This window comes from Sander lucioperca, chromosome 3 (genome assembly GCF_008315115.2).
Source record: "Sander lucioperca isolate FBNREF2018 chromosome 3, SLUC_FBN_1.2, whole genome shotgun sequence".
NCBI lineage: Eukaryota > Metazoa > Chordata > Actinopteri > Perciformes > Percidae > Sander > Sander lucioperca.
This window is the reverse complement of record NC_050175.1, coordinates 31,361,775-31,375,462: the sequence shown is the minus strand read 5'-3', so window position 1 is coordinate 31,375,462 and position 13,688 is coordinate 31,361,775. Positions and strand designations below refer to the sequence as shown.

The window sequence follows — 13,688 nt, the reverse complement described above, 5'->3', positions numbered from 1 at the left end:
TATTAATTTACACTTCACTCGGCTTCACGTCATGCCTAACAACGCCCCTTAGCTGTTCTAAAATCACTACAATATATAAAGCTGCCATACTTCCTCGTAACACATCCTACTGCTGCAGGCATGATGGAGAAAGACAGCAGCAACACAATTCTGAATGGCGCTATCTATTTTCCAAAACTCAGCTCAGTAGACAAGTCGAAAGCCATATGCACATTGTGTAAAGCCGAATTAAAATATCACTGAAGCACGTCAAGCTTGAGCTACCACCTACGAGCTAAGCATAGTACAGTTAACGTGACTCAGGTTGATGCTAGCGACTCAGGCAAAGCACTATTTTGGAGAGTGCTAGTTGCCGACCTGTGGATGAAACCAAATCCCAAAAAATTACTACAGCTCTTGCGAAATGGGTGAAATAATAAACAAATACAAATCTTAAAGTCAAGTTCATAAAGTAACTTTCTTTGCATTCATTTGACTCCCAATCAAGACACTGGTAAGAATTGCTTTCCATTGTTAATATGTACTTAAAAACAGTTCTGAAATGCAAAATAATGTAATTTTAATCATGTGATAAAACATGTGATTAATCGTGATTAACTATAGAAATTCAGTCATTAATCGCGATTAAGAAAAAATTAATCATTTGACAGCCCTAATTTATACACATTCATAAGTTTGTCACTGTCAGCAGTATCTTCATTCATGAATGAAACAATGCTATCTGCAATTACATTTTTTGTCTTTTTCAAAATCAGATAGCCATTGTCAGTAAGTATCTTACTATGTCTTGCAAGCTTTAAAGTATTGTTGTAGTGTTTTCATTTAAACTGGCTCTCTGTGAGTGCTGTGGAAAATTTCCATTGATGGGTTACAGTATTTGCCTTGGTAAATTTTGTATGTACTTGTGGGTTATGGATTGATAATATTCAGCACAATACAGCAATACCAGCAGGTTACATGCCAACAGTGCTGGCATGCGACACCCAGCTGCAGTATGGATTGGTACTAATTATGTTAACTTTGTTGTTTGTTTGCAGTTGACTATTGTTTGTTTTATTCTAATTTAAGCAACTTTCTTCTAGCCCTACCTGCATTGTACACATGTTGACTCAATTTGGTTAACCCACAACCCTTGTACTGACAAGTTTATTTACTTTTATTGCCACAGATTACATGACAGATTCAACAATAACAACAAAAATAAATAAAAGCATTGGAACTACTGTGATACTAACATCACAGGCATTAACACTGCGATGAAAGCTAACACAGTGATGGAAAGACTTTTGGTTCAACAAAAAGATTCTACTGATGTCAGATCTACCGCTGTGCATGGATTCTGCTGTGCTAACTGTGAAAACACTCTCGCCACACTTCTGTTGGCAGGACAGGGTGATGTATTAGAGTGTGGCTGGGAGAATACAACAGGGAGAAGGTGTTGGACCAGCACAGGAAATACATATCTTACAAAATAAAATTGACAATTATTAATTAAATACAAAATATTAAATTTCTGTTGAAAATTCTGTTGATTGGTAACCATCCGGGCTTATTGACAGAGGAGATAAGAGCTTTGAAAAGGGCCTGGGTCAACCATACACTGAAGTCCTGTCATTAGTGTGGCAGAACCCAACCAACAGGTTCGGACGCCATTAAGGCATATACATCAAGCAAGCAATTGTTATATTAAAATAATTATTGAAATAAATCTTTATTTGTACAATATTATTTCCTTACATAAAATCAGCTTCATGCAGAAAGAAACAGGTTGGTTGGCATTTAGCAACACATTACAGGTCATGCATGTCCATAGTTGGTAGCCAAGACAAAAAAACACATTCACCCAGTCCAAGAGGAGCTCACAAGCTATACACCATTCGCTTAGTATTGCCGACAAGGTGAGCCAGCTCACAGCAACACTGGTTGGGTGAAACTAACCAACAAAAAAAAAGAAGCTCACTGGCTGCAAACGAAACAGAACGAAAACATAATTAATCCCATACAACTACTCCTCACAACAAAACTATAACACAAACAAAATAGAAAGAAATTATAATGCAAAACCCACCAGCTATACAGCAAACCCCTGTTCAGATTTCCCCAACTATCCTTGTCCACAACTGAGGGAGAATGAGTAATTGCTGGACACACTCTCCACGTGAGTTGTGGACCTGGAAGTGGTCCAGCTATTGATAGTTTGCCTCATAGCACTTAAGGCCAAGGGGACAAGATTGACCCTTGCCCTTGCCGTGATGTTTTGTCTGTGTGAAATTTTAGTTTTTGCTGCAGTTGTGGGATCTGCTGAGTAACCTGGTAGAGAATAAGCAGTTTCAACCACCAGACTTAATTGTCCTCACAGTAGGTCCAATCAACTTTGGCTTGAAAGCACCACCCTGCTACCCCGACAGCCCTGAGGTGTCCTCTCTGCCCACAGGCCCTCAACGATGACTTACCTACAATCTGCCGCACAACAACACAAACCTGTTCCATTTAGCTTTGTCTTGTGAAGGAAAACAAGAAATGATGGTCTGGTGGTAAAGTAATAAAGGTCAGAGGGGATCTGGGGTTCATGAATTTCCACAGCACATTTTGCAGGAATCTGGCAATTTATTTTTGAGATATATTGACCTGTTTTTACAACCTTGTGTTTGAGACTTCAGACCTCTGTGCAATTGTTGGAAGGAGGATTCTGTAAAGATCCTGTCAGTTATGTAAGTACCAATGCAGTTCCAGCACATTTTTTGAAATTCAAAATATGTAGTTTATTTTAATTCTTCTTCTGTCCCCTGTTGTGCCCCATAACTCTGCTTAATTATTCAGGATAATTAGCTTGCTGTATTTAATATTTTCAAAAAAGGTGTTCCACTCAATCAGTTTGTACTCAGTTTTTTTTCACTATGGTTTTTCTTCTGCAATAGCATTTTTTGTAATGTGAAGTGAAATAGCCTTATATTAATTAAGAGATAGATGAAGATTTACACAAGGGACCCAAGATAAATAATGGCACAATTGTAATAATTAGCTCTATATCATCACCACAAATGTAGGTATGTGGCAAATCAACATACTCTGTTCTACCAGTCTTTGTTACATCATGCAAGGGCATGAACAGAACACTCTCCTTTGAGACTAATTATCCTACCTACTGCAGCTTGCTTACTTCCTTTAAGCAAAATCATGTTTCATAGTATCATATCACCATAGCTTCTCAGCTTTTTGATTTTAATGTGAGAAACCACAAGTGCTGGGATCCTGGGCAGAATCACACCTGAATATGTTAACACATATTTCGTATGTAGTCCTGTATGTATATTTCAATATGTATGAATTTTTTATTGCTCACCATTCTGTATAGCTACAAGGGATTCATAGGTATAACCCTAATATCAACACTCAATTGAATGATCTCACTGTTAAATAGATCTGTTTACTGATCTTGCTGCAATCATGGTATTTGGTTGAAACTCTTTCTGTGGGCTGACACCCTTTTGATGTCTCCCTGCTTATTATTTAGACCTAAATACCTTGAACTACTCCAGGGATAAATAAGTTCCTCAATCCTCTCCTCTAATGCTGCCACAGAGGATACATTATATACAGATCTAGTTCTACTTCCTCTCATCATAATAATATGCTTTGCATGGCTTTTCCACTTCATCTAGAATCATGGTAATCCCTGTGCTTCTGTGTAATTATCTTTCCTCTAGGCTGATCTCAGTGCTCCTCACCTGCTCAGGCTAGTCACATTACCTCCTCACTTTTGACTCTTAAAGCTGCTGCCAAGGGTCCTCTTAACTCACCCCAGAACTTTTCCCTTTGCCAGCCCCTCCCCAACACACACCCTCTCTCTGTATGTCTCTTCTATTCCCTCCCTGTTTCTCACTCTATCCTTCAAGAGGAATGTGATTAGCACAGATGAAACAGCGCTTCACAGCACATTTGTATTGCGGGTATATCCCTCATTAATTCCCCAACCATTTTAATAAGTGGAATGAAAATAAAATAATGGAAATATAATTTGCTAAATTGACAAGGAGTCATTGGGTACCTGGGGGAACAGAAGCTGTTCTTTTCTGTTATGCATATTATCATACCATTCGGGCTTATTCTTATGGCTGACACTAACTATTACTCAAAGGGAAGAATTTCTCTATTGTAAGCTCTCAAATTCATCTTGCTTTTATACAGTGGCAAAGGAAGTTTTTTCCCCAATGTCCAACAAAAATAAAATGATCTAAATATTGAGAATTGTGACAGATTGTTTCTATTGGGAATATTTCCGACAGTAACTTTTGTTTACGACACCAAGGTCGAAAGTCATATTTTTCAATCTGTCAAAAACAGAAATACAACAGCAATTACTTTCAAAAAATGGAAATGTTATTCATTTCAGATTTTCAAGAATTCTACAGTTTTAACATGATTTTTTAATTGGAAAAAGAATATGCAGTCAACAACATTTATGCATTTATTTCTAAGCATTTCAAGGGGTTCCAGTTGCAGAGTGTCATGACTGATTTAAGCACAAAACTGTGTTTGTGACTTTTCAATTATCCAACATCTTGTTCAAATAGCTTTTATGCCTTCAAACAGTCAAGTTTAATGTAATGGTTTTGGAAGTATTTTTCATTACTTAGTAGTTGAATACTACATCATACTGAGACGTGACTAACCGTGCCTGGGGAATGGAGTCAGCATTGACTGGCTGGACTGGAGGCGGAGAGTCTCCAGACAGAGATGGAGTCTGAACTTGGACCCCTCTCAAGCATTTGCCATATTGATTAGAAAGTACACACCTAATCTTGACCAAATATACAGTGGGTGAATTGCTGAGTAATTTAAAAAGTTTTGCTTGCCATTATATGATGCTGTGACAGAGGCACATATATTAGAATAACCATTACATCCTCATTCCTAGACAACAGAATAGGTTGATTTATAATGACTCCCAAAACAACATATATGACTGTTCTATTAACTGCCACACGGTGGCCATTTCAAACGTGCGATCGCGGTGGCACTTTTATTCATGTAGCCGTTCTATTTAACTTAATGGCTGGCGTTTTAAACACCTAGTTACGTTGTGAAAAGGAGCTAGTTAAGTAGTTAGTAGTAGTAGTAGTATTTTAGACAACAAAAATACTTAGCATTAGAAAATCATCAGGGATTAGCTTAAAATCGGTCACGTAAAACTACTAAAATGAGAACGGAACAATGTGTCATGGACTAAGGTCCGTGAAAGTTGAAAAAAAAAAAAAAAAAACGTTGACTTTTGGTTTAAAAAGGAGTGAAAGTCCTGTGTTTCTTTGACCCATCCACTACCCCAACCTGCCTCCTTACATGTAATTTGGCGCTCTTATACTTCTTATACTGTCACCTCACTGTCTCGTTTGCTCCCGCAATAATTGCTACGGCCACGAGAGGTCACTGCCTAACAGCAGACGTAAATATGGGTGGTTATGAGACAATGGACCTATACGGTTGTTTTCTGGGTGAAGACGGTCTGGAATAACTATGAAAATAAGTGATGGACTAATGGCAAATGTACTTGTTATATTCAATAAAAACAGCTAAAATGTAACCAAACTCAAAAAAACACAAATCACTCAAAGCTACAAGAAAAGTTATACATGAATGAATCAACTAACAAAGCAAACAACACACAGACCCTAATTCTCTAAAAGTGCTCCTCAGCCCCTAAATTGCCGTTTTTACTGGAATTCTCGTCCACATGTCAGTTTACATGTTATTTACAGCCAGCTAATATGCAAGACATGAGTGTCTTGATTTTAGTGTGTCTGTTGTTGAATGTTCACAACAATGAACGTGTGCATGTGTTTATTACAATGGTGTAAAATTTTCCAGCTGCCTTACAAACTACTGTGGTGCAGAAAGTCTCTCCTCAGGGATACCACGAAGGGCAGAGGTGTTAATTATTCAGATCAGATCAGATCAGCGATGTCAGCACAACTCTCCCATTGCTCCTAATTGTCCCTTTGGGATCGCTCAGGTCCTCATTATGGGAGCACTTTGTGATCCAGTGTTGATGTTATTTTGCTGAAGCATTGGAGCAGCATTTAGACATGTTCAACTGTTTTGATGTTTGTTTCACTTATTGGGGAATCTTATTATACCCATTCTAAATGATGATGTATAGGTTATATGTTACAATTTAATTAAATTACTACAAAAACATTTAAAAGGCTGACTGAAACTGTAAAAAGAAGAAATTGCAAAAAAGAAAGAAAGTAATGAATCCAGAGGAGACTGCTGAATTATTCTCAGCAGATCTTTCAACAAGAAAAGAAAAATAGACATTTGAATGTGCTCCTCTGCTTCTCTCTACTACAGCTCAACAAGCAAAGAGAGGGCAGCTCAACACTGTGCCCTGAGACTGAGTAGGACCCAAATCTTACTAACACTAACTAATGAAGCTCCACCTCCCCAAGGCACAAAACATGAGCTTAACTGTCCCTTCACCTAAAGTTTTGATTTCAAACTTGTAATTACTTATTTTAATTAATTCCCTTTGTGCCTTTGTATTTCTACTTTGGTACAAACTCCTCCTTTTTACATGTTCACAACAGTTTTAGTTGTTAGAGAGTACACTCTGGTCCATGTTTGGTGTTTGACAATAGTGCAGTAGTTCCACAGCATAGTCCATTGCTCTTGCTTAATGCCTTGACAGTAACATTTACATTATCAACCATTCCTTTTTAAGATAAGAACATCTTTCTATCAAAATGCCATTTGTGCAGATCTCTAAATTTGACAAAGAAATATTAAATATATTGTAAATGACATATTGTATCAATTTAGATGCCAATTTTATGTTAAAATGTGTTATTCATTTAAAAGGAAAATTGTAATACACAAAAGTGGCTGACAGAAACAGGATTTTGTTTTTGCAATTTGTCAACAGCCCAACACTCTATCAATCGACTTGTCAAAAATAATTATTCTGCTGCCATCGTTTTCGGATTCTAACAAACTGTTCACATTCTAAATTACTGACAGGGTATTTTTCCTGTTTCAGCAACACTGGGTTAGGCTGCTGGCTTAGTCATATTTTCTCTTGATGCATATCTACAGTTTCAAAGGCATTCTTCTCAAACCATGCATTTGACAGAATCGTTTATTAAAATGTATGATTGCTCGGTTCGTCCTGCATTGAAATTACTCTCATTGCTCATCCAGATCACATCAAGATAATATGAAAAGTAAACGTCAATAGCCTCTTGTCTATTAAAGCAAAAGATTATCTCACATTCATTTTACATGAAGCCAGTTGAAGTGACAAAAGGTTACTTCCCTCCCCCATAAGGTTGGCGGCAGTCTTTGAGCCAGTGAATGTGTGAATAGATCATAGAATCCATACAACACTAAGCAACTTCTTTAAAACATGCCACTGCGTCAAGTTTATTTGAGAATACAAGCAAATATCTTTCCTGTGAGGGTTAACCAGTGTCTCTCAAAATGCCTAGACAATATATTGATGGCTTCAGTCCTCCTCTGAATCCAGATGATAGGTAGATGAAACATCAAGATATAACCTTTTCATGCAAATGAACATTTTAGATATCCTACTCCTACAGTACTAAACAGTAATTGAGATTTTTTTTTAAATTTGACAAAAATATTTCAAATGTGTAACACTTATCTATGAATTACATTACATTAATTCTTACTGGAAACAAGAAATCGCTTTAATCTTTACTCACAATTTTAAGATTAAGATGCAGATGCTGTTTTCTGTTTAACTTTTTACCATATATAGCTGTTCAGCTTAACTAATTTATCATGTGTGTCTTTGACTTCTCCTAAAACTGTGTTTTTAAACATATCCTAAGGTAATATATGGATGTGGAGAGGAGGAGTATTAAGTATTGATAGCAATTATCTGCCAGTGGGTTATTTTTACCATATTACGTTATCAAGCTGATGATTATTATAGGCAATATAAACAATCCATCTCTTTATAGGGACCTTTGTAATACTGTGCTCGATAGCAGTACACAATACAATATAAATCATTAAATACAAACAACTGATTGATGGTAATAATAATAATAATAATAATAATAATAATAATAATAATAATAAAAGCTGCAAGCAGCGATGAACAGGCCCCCGCTCCTCCCAGCACGTCAAGGGTACTAGCAGGATGCCAGTTGTCGGTAACACTTCCTCTGTCCACTGTGTGGGGCTAGAGAACACACACTAATTATACGTAATTATACATTGCTGTATATCATGTGTAGACCACACCAGGAAAATTTCATGTAAATCGAATAATGTTTGTCACATAAGGAAGTCAGCCTTATGTGGCCACGCCATTCTAGGAAAACACAAAAGCTTTGCAATTTGGCATCGTGAAAGTCTTAACATGCTGCTGACCCAATTTGAGAAGAATCTGTTGAATCCTGAGGAGTTTCAAAAAGTCCCATACCTGTAAAGGGCCTAAAAAGGCGTGTTTTCACGTGACCTATTACATCATTGTTCGAGCTAGCAAATATCTCTTCGCAATTTAAGATCACATTAGTCGGACAATTATACCAACCAAAAATGAGACAAATCCGATAAACCCCCTAGTAGGAGTTCGAAAAAAATTGCGTAAAATACATGAAAAATGTATACAATTAAAAATGGCTGACTTCCGGTTGTGCGGGGCTTACGAAAATAAATTGGAAATATGTCCAAAATGATGAGAACAACGTGTGTACCAAATTTCGTTTTGCAATCTGTTTTAATGTTGTGCCTGAACTTAACCAAACCTTAACCACAAAACTATTTTGGAAGGCTCTGACAAACAAGCCAAGCCTTTTTCACAGCAGATATATTGACTTGCATTGTAGGAAAAATCACAGGTGTTACAAGAGCCAACAATGGCTTCGTTCCTATAGGATGTCCCAGTAAGCCAAGCAAGGCAGTCAGCATGCATAATAACAGGACCCTGAAACTTGCACACCTAAATGTAACGCAACCATGATCAATTATTAAGTTATTTTTTACACCTGTGCTTTTCCTGCTATCACAACTCAAAAAGTGTGCCTTGAAAAGGATCTATATATGTCAGTGTCAAGGGGAATTACTATTAATGTATTTTGTCATTTCTTTGGAGGACTTGTTGAATACAATACTCAAAATTTCAATATTCAATCTCTGTTTTAGCAGGAGGAGTATGGCACCGTATTTCTCATTCTTATTCATTTAACATGGCTGAGGATGAACAGAGACCTGCGACCACTTCACTTTCACTTTTACACAGCTATCCTGGCTGCAACACCGGATTGACTTCAAAATCTTTCCGCTCACCTTTAAAGCTCTGCGAAGGTATTCAGCAGCAATGCACTATTTAACTTTGAAACCCTCCATTTTTCAAATACTACAAGAACATTAAAATGATGCATCTGAGCTAAAAAGTTGAAACTGGCCTTTTTACTCTAATAAAACTGTTCTCTGTCTTTCTCTTCTGTGATCTTTCTGTGTGGTTACCTGTCCTTAACTGCAGCAGACACGTTGTTGTCTAACATTTATGTTTTGTGCTGTTAACAATTGGTGAAAATGTCTTGATGCTCTTAGGTTTTGCTGTGCTGACCTTGAGTGTTTTGAAAGATAGCCAACACATAAATGAATGCATTATCTGTGAGGCTCGGACAAACTTTTGTTTGTTTTACATTGTTTCAAGGCTATTAGAAATGGCTCCATGCAAGGTCAAGTGTAGAACTTAAATTACTATTTTATTTCTTGTATGTACCTTGACACCTAATGTGAAGAATAACATTCATATTAGCAGAGGGTTATATTTTGTTATTGCTGGTTATGTGCTAACCAGGGATGCAAAATAGTCTCTACTATAGGTCAATACTACAAATGTCCTCGTAAACGACACACTAGGTCGATTGCCAATGACTCCCAAAACGTCATATATGATTCTTATATCATCATATCAACGGCTGCAAAGTCACCGTTTTAAACACATGACTGTAACAGGTAGCTGCCGTGGCAGTTTTAATCACTTGCTGTTCTATTTTACCATAGGCGTAAATCCCAGGGGGTCAGGACCCCCCCCCCCATCCAAGGGTTGTTCCCCCCTAGAAATATCATTAAAAACCATGCTGTGTATTGAAAATAACATAATGATGTATACTTAAAATATCTGTGTAAGTAGTAAAGCAATACAAACCCCAAAAAAATGCTTTTTACATTTAGAAACATTTTTAGTCCCCCCTCCCTTGCCTCACAGTGGTTTGGTCCACTGCCTGCTTTACCCACACACAACAAGTCCGGCGGACCACAGGAGAGAATGAGAGAACATAGTGGAATGTAGCAAGTAGGCTGTTCAAGGCTATTTTATTCATATTAACATCAGATGAAGTTGTTCTTTTCTCAAATAGAAATGATGCTGAGTCATGACAAAAAAGTTTGCTATGTTAGTGTAATACATATAATGTAAACCGTGGTAAAGTTGGTTTTATATTGGACATTGGATATTCGACACATTCGAAAAATCACAAAAAAACACTTTAATTTTTTTAAATATTTTTTAATGTAAAAAAATGCTATAAATCTATTATGCGGCTTGACCTATTGACCTATTCATGTCAAACCACTTTTGGTGAACTCAGCTAACAACCCTACACATTGCACAAAGCTTATTTTTTCAAAAAACCCATCCTTTGATTTTATAGATATTTTTTAATGTAAAAAAAATGCTATAAATCTATTATGCGGCTTGCCATTTTGACCTATTCATGTCAAATCACTTTTGCTGAACTCAGCTAACTCCCCTACACATTACACAAAGCTTCTTTTTAAAAAAAAAAAAAAAACATCATTTCATTTTTTTTATTTTTTTTTATGTAAAAAAAATGCTATAAATCTATTATGCGGCTTGACCTTTTGACCTATTCATGTCAAACCACTTGCTGAACTCAGCTAACTCCCCTACACATTGCACAAAGCTTCTTTTCTCAAAAAATCCACCCTTCGAAGGAAGGCTGTACGGTTTACTGCAATGTGTGCAAACGTATTGATCAGGGGGTGTGCAAAGGTTCACAGTATGTATGATATGTGAAATAAGCCACATAACCTTTGTAGTGTGACTATTTTTTTGTTTTGTTTTTAAAGATCCCTTCCAGGCATGTTTATTTATAAAAGAAATACTCCAAAAAAAAACAAAAAAAAATAAAAAAATAAAACCCATCCTTTAATTTTATAGAATTTTTATTAGACAAAAATTGCGCAAATTACGCACAAACAAATTTGTGTAGGTAACTATGAAAACACCAGCTTTGTCATCCAAAATAAATGCTACCAACACGAAACTTTAGATCCTAGTTTGCCATGACCCTCTGGGGGTCCCCCACACATTTTAAGAAGATCGGCCATTAAGGGGAGCTGTAGCCAATGTAGACCAGTTTCGGCCCTTCTACTCAATCAATGTTAATGGGATATTTGCAACGGCAACATACCACAGACCTTGCGGCTCACACGTCGATATTTACTGATGTTTGCCTCCTCAACGTTACGCTTTGGGTCCCACTTTCGCGCACTCCCCGGGTCATCTGGGCCTACTCACGACCCTGTCATAACTGCTTGCAGTTTTAGTTATTTATTGTTTTTCACACAGTGTACATTGAAACAATTCTTCTGGAACATGTACCATTCCGGTTGCTGGAGTGCAGAGATCTTGGAACCATCTTCTGCATGAGTCAAATTGGGTCTACAAAGATTAAATAAAATAATAAAAATAATAAAAAAATATTTAAAAAAATCAAAGGATGTTTTTTTTTGAAAGAAGTAAGCTTTGTGCAATGTGTAGGGGAGTTAGCTGAGTTCACCAAAAGTGGTTTGACATAGTCTAAGAACAAACACAAATATGGGTCACAATCAACCTATAAGGACGTTTCCTTGGTGAGGACGGTCTGCTACACACACCTAACAGAAAAAAGATTCTTGTGGCTTGCTACCAACCTGTTTGTGGCCCCAGTCAAATTTTGGCAAAACCTCTTTCCAAAATACTTTATCCTTCAATCAGAAAACCTCTCTCCATCACTTAAAGGCAGGGTTGGTAATGTTGAAAAGATGGCAAGATTTAAAAGCATCTTCTCTGGGCTCTGTCTAACCCCTCCCCCTGCCATCGGGGCTCTGCACAAGCACCGCTGCGTCGCTGCTTCAGAGCAGAGCGGAGCAAGGACCACAGTTTTACTTCATGTCTCATTCATGTAAGCAAACACCTAATATTATCATACCGAATGTTTAAAAAAAACATGACTACTGTTAGCAATGCGGCCACGACACATTGACCTCAAGCTCATACATGGGAGGGGTAGAGTACGCGCAGCGGGGAAAGGAGGAATTTCATTGGTTCTTTTCAAGTGGACCGCAAGGCAGTGATCGGTGGGCGTTTTTACAGGATTACAGCAGCTACAGATGACAGATCTTTTTTGCTCCTTTATCAGAGCCCATAAGTTATTTATTGCTAATAAAAAAATAAAACCCATCCTTTAATTTTATAGAATTTTTATTAGACAAAAATTGCGCAAATTACGCACAAACAAATTTGTGTAGGTAACTATGAAAACACCAGCTTTGTCATCCAAAATAAATGCTACCAACACGAAACTTTAGATCCTAGTTTGCCATGACCCTCTGGGGGTCCCCCACACATTTTAAGAAGATCGGCCATTAAGGGGAGCTGTAGCCAATGTAGACCAGTTTCGGCCCTTCTACTCAATCAATGTTAATGGGATATTTGCAACGGCAACATACCACAGACCTTGCGGCTCACACGTCGATATTTACTGATGTTTGCCTCCTCAACGTTACGCTTTGGGTCCCACTTTCGCGCACTCCCCGGGTCATCTGGGCCTACTCACGACCCTGTCATAACTGCTTGCAGTTTTAGTTATTTATTGTTTTTCACACAGTGTACATTGAAACAATTCTTCTGGAACATGTACCATTCCGGTTGCTGGAGTGCAGAGATCTTGGAACCATCTTCTGCATGAGTCAAATTGGGTCTACAAAGATTAAATAAAATAATAAAAATAATAAAAAAATATTTAAAAAAATCAAAGGATGTTTTTTTTTGAAAGAAGTAAGCTTTGTGCAATGTGTAGGGGAGTTAGCTGAGTTCACCAAAAGTGGTTTGACATGAATAGGTCAAAAGGTTAAGCGCATAATAGATTTATAGCATTTTTTTTACATTAAAAAATATCTATAAAATCAAAGGATAGGTTTTTTGAAAAAAATAAGCTTTGTGCAATGTGTAGGGTTGTTAGCTGAGTTCACCAAAAGTGGTTTGACATGAATAGGTCAATAGGTCAAGCCGCATAATAGATTTATAGCATTTTTTTACATTAAAAAATATTTAAAAAAATTAAAGAGTGTTTTTAAAAAAAAAAAAAAGAAGCTTTGTGCAATGTGTAGGGGAGTTAGCTGAGTTCAGCAAAAGTGGTTTGACATGAATAGGTCAAAATGGCAAGCCGCATAATAGATTTTTCAAATGTGTCGAATATCCAATATCTAATATAAAACCAACTTTACCACGGTATAATGTAACGTTACCTAGCTTGTTTAATAGCTCATTGGATAGAAATGCACCCACTAGGCTGTAACTAACGTTAACACGGCGATAACCCTAACACTATGTGTGTGAACTGATATTAGGGTTAATATTGAAG

General features: G+C 37.1%; 1 long non-coding RNA gene across 1 annotated transcript; it reads left to right on the top strand.

Moving 5' to 3' along the window:
* Positions 1–13,054: 13,054 nt before the first annotated feature.
* LOC118494793 lies at positions 13,055–13,365 on the top strand. Its single transcript, XR_004896983.1, has 2 exons — positions 13,055–13,174; positions 13,328–13,365. It is a non-coding gene; the product is annotated as an uncharacterized LOC118494793 (long non-coding RNA).
* Positions 13,366–13,688: the final 323 nt, after the last annotated feature.